At 33.0% G+C, this 3,902-nt stretch overlaps 1 protein-coding gene across 1 annotated transcript in view; it reads right to left on the reverse strand.

Moving 5' to 3' along the window:
- LOC108977958 (nostrin) overlaps positions 1-3,668 on the reverse strand; it is a 56,391-nt gene extending 52,723 nt beyond the window's left edge. Inside the window, exon 1 of the mRNA XM_018947965.1 lies at positions 3,529-3,668. The gene's annotated coding sequence lies outside the window, so the exon portion shown is untranslated. The remainder of the gene's footprint in view (positions 1-3,528) is intronic.
- Between the last annotated feature and the right edge of the window lie 234 nt (positions 3,669-3,902).

Genomic DNA, 3,902 nt, shown 5'->3' on the forward strand with positions numbered 1-3,902 from the left:
ATGTATATAATAATTCACATAAGTACGTGAAGTCAAGTGATATTTTTAATATGGCCGTCAACTGTTGCGAGTTGCAATAGCAGCTGCTTTGGCACGTGGTTTGCTCCAACGCCTTTATTTGTTGTAGTAAAAAGGCTATAATAAAGCTTAAACTAAGTAAGGGTCAATTAGATTTGCATTTCTGAATACACAGTATGTACATATGTATATGTATGAATGTATATCATAGTATACGAAGCAAACATACATATAAATATAGCCGATACACTACGCGCTTTAAGTCACGTGGATATGCGAATCTTATTGCGCTTTTTGATTACTTAAAAGATTTTATAGTAAAATAACGTCATATCAAAAAGTTATAACTGAGAAGAAGAGCAGACTTAAGTCAACATTAGCGAAGTAGCAGAAGTATGCATATCTGTATGTAGATTTGAATGTAAATAATCGTATTATTCAATTTGCCAATGTGAAATCACATGAAAGCTTAGCAGAGTACACTAATTTACTTAAGCAACCAACAAATTCGTTTTAAAGTAATTTCTACATGAAGTGTGAATTTTAGCATCCATACGAGCGATTTATATAGATTGATAATATATGTAGTGGACCTTACGAAATTTTTTGATATTTGTGATCGATTTCTAACTAAAAAAAGCTGGATTCGTATGAATGCCATAAACAGTAGACATATTGCATCTCAGAAGATTTATTATCAAAGGTTTTTAAAAGTTGCGAACTAGTACATCGAGTTCAACAAGCGTTAAATGTTTGACATTAAAATAATTTAATAGATGCTGACGGCTGTGTGTATGACCTAAGCATACAGATCTACTATATATATAGTATTAAACTTCATGAACGTTTGGGCGAAAAAAGAAAATATATCATTCGGGTCAGTGTGAACCAGCGTCTTAGTGGGTGGGTTAAATGATAAAGAGCACATATTTAAAAAAAAAAAAAAAAAAAATACTTTGGGTAAAAAATAGTGCACATTTTTAATTTAAATTTCGCGCAAAAACCCATTTGTCGAAATATTTTCTTTTTCTGGGTTGGTATGACTGTCAGCGACATCTGGGCCAAATGTCACATCGAAATAATCATTTGTGTTTAGTATAAGCTTGTCTTTCTGAAGTACATAAAGTGCATTCGGCGAATTTTACTATGAGTGAAATTATTCAACAAAGATGTTCCATTACATTTTGTGTGAGAAATCAAATCTCGGGCGCCGAAACGTTCAGAAAGTTGGAAAAGGCCTTCGGTGACAATTGCAAGAGTTTTTTGGATTAGTATAAATTATTCAAAGAGCGTCGACAACGAACCACGTCCAGGAACTAGATCAACATCAAGTGATGATCAACATGTCAATAAAATAAGAGAAATTTTACTTGAGAATAGACAATTAAAAGATTTCTGACATTTTGGAAGATTTGGGCCTAAGAAAAGTGAAAGCACGATTGGTTCCAAAATTGCTTAATTTTGTTTGTAAAACAATGCTTTCCGACTACAAGGATGCCATGTAAGTTGTTATTACTGACGATGAATCTTGGATCTATGCTTATGACCCGGAAAAAAACAAATATCGTGGTAATAGTGAGCCGAAGCCACGTCAATTCAGGTCAAAATCAAGGTTATGTTAAGAGTTTTCTTCGAGTATCGAGGCGTGCTGCACTCCGAATTCTTTTCGAACGGCCAACCTGTCAGCAAGGAATACTATTTACTTGTTATTCATCGTTTGCATGAAACTATTCGTGAAAAAGGCCCGGATATGCATACTGCATTGATTTTTCGCCAAATTTTCAACCAATATGGTTTCGCAACCACCGTATTCATCCCTGTGACTTCTGGGTATTCAGCAATCTCAAACCGCCGCTTCGGGGAAACCGTGTTGAGACAATTGAAGACATTAAATTGACTTTAACAACTATTTCGATAATTGGAAAAAAAAACGTTGGCACAAGTATATGAGGCCAAGGGGGACTACAACAAAGATTTTGAAGATTAAATTAAGAATTTTAAAATTGTGAACAAAGGTTACTATTATTACTGAAAAAATTAGAGACTAATTACTTTAAAAAGTTCTTATATACCCATAGCTTATTATTTTAGAATATACTATTACATACAGCAGAATAGACTTTAACCGGAAAGGAAATAAATATTTTCAGTATCAGAATCCGAAGTTCTAGTAAAGGCAGTGTCATTCCAATATACTCGCAAGGCGAGAAGACAATGACAATATAAGAGAATGGTAAGGAAATACAATATCCACAATACAACATATAAGGCATATAAGGCAACCCTGAACGCAGGGAGAATAGAAACAGACATGCAATAAGTTAATCTTGCCTTGCCTTGGAAAATAATGCGAAAATGGTCCTGGAGCAAAGAAAAAAATCCATATAGAAGGATGCTGTGTTGTAGGGGTTACACCAGTTACGTAGGGTGACGGTTCCTATATGGTGGGAAGGCATTTAAACGCTTCTTATGACCTAAACAAGACAATTTCTAAAATAGCGGTACCCCAAACACAAACGAAGACAGGCAGTATAATAATTTTATCTTGAAAGATAAAACGTTATAGACTCAAAGTGGTGTGTAAAAAGAAGATGAATATAACATTGAGTGTCCTGACGTTATAACAGACAATGGTGTGTAATTTTTTTTTTTTTTGTGCTTATATTGGGTAATAGGCCAATGAGGAACAGTTGGGCTCCGAGATCGTAGTATCGAAAGCCTTCGATGAAACTAATTTTTACTCAACATATCGCGAAAAGTAAACAGAATCGTGACGATAATTGAACATTAGTAATAAGTATTATATTTGCATATTTAAGGTCTAAAACTCTTAAGATTGTGATTAGCCTTTTTGGCAAAGGAATAGATGGTAAATTATACACATATATATAAAAATTATATAACTTTTTACTTTTTAATGGGATTATCTGTTAGTTATTTATATATCAAATATTAGTGAATAGTTTTATTATTATATAAATTTACACACATATTCAGTGTTAAATGCAAATTCAAGGCCAATCTGGATTTAATTATTCAGTAGTACTTTGAGGAGTAAGTAGATATAGTATGACATTTTATTTGAACCGATTGATATTACAAGTAGTTAGATATTTGCTGATTTTGGTGAGTTGGGAGTTAACGGTAAACAATTAGTTATTGTAGTTGTTACATTATTATTTCAATATTTAATTTTTTTCGTGAAATTGTGCGCAGTCAATTTTTAAGTGGATTGTTATGTAATTTATTTCATGATTATTGGGTCGAGGAAACATATATAAGTATGGCACACATTGAGGTTTTTATGAGAATTATTATTTTTATTTTTTAATTTATACTTTTAGTGAATTAATGTTCTTTTAGTGAAAGCGAGGGTGGCTGGTGGTAATACTTGATGCAGGTGACTAGTGGCTCGTGAGGGGTACTGGTGAATTCAACATTCATATGTACATATGTAAGTGCACACCCACGCATACACATACACATTTTTGTAACGCATCGCTCGCTTACCTTTTCCTCGCCATTACTGACGTTATTTGTCTCACCGCCAGTTTGATTCGACGCTGACAATTCAACCGAAGATTTCGACTTCGATTTGGAGCGTCGCGATGAACGACAACGCAAACTCTTCAATACAGATCTCGAACGAGAATTTGTGAGCTTTTAAAAGATATATAGAGAAATATTTACAAAATAATTATTTGAAAATAGCTGGAAAATTACGATTTAAGTAAACAAAACATGAAAAGCTGGATTAGAATAACGAAAAACTTACGTAAAAATGCTTTTAAAAATAAAAACAAAAACAGAAGTGAAGAACAGGTGAGAAAGATGTTGAGAAGTGAAAATGATTTATGGCAACAAACAAAATTGAATTCTAATAT

This window comes from Bactrocera latifrons, unplaced genomic scaffold (assembly GCF_001853355.1).
Source record: "Bactrocera latifrons isolate USDA-ARS-PBARC rearing strain unplaced genomic scaffold, ASM185335v1 scaffold_98, whole genome shotgun sequence".
Taxonomy (NCBI): domain Eukaryota; kingdom Metazoa; phylum Arthropoda; class Insecta; order Diptera; family Tephritidae; genus Bactrocera; species Bactrocera latifrons.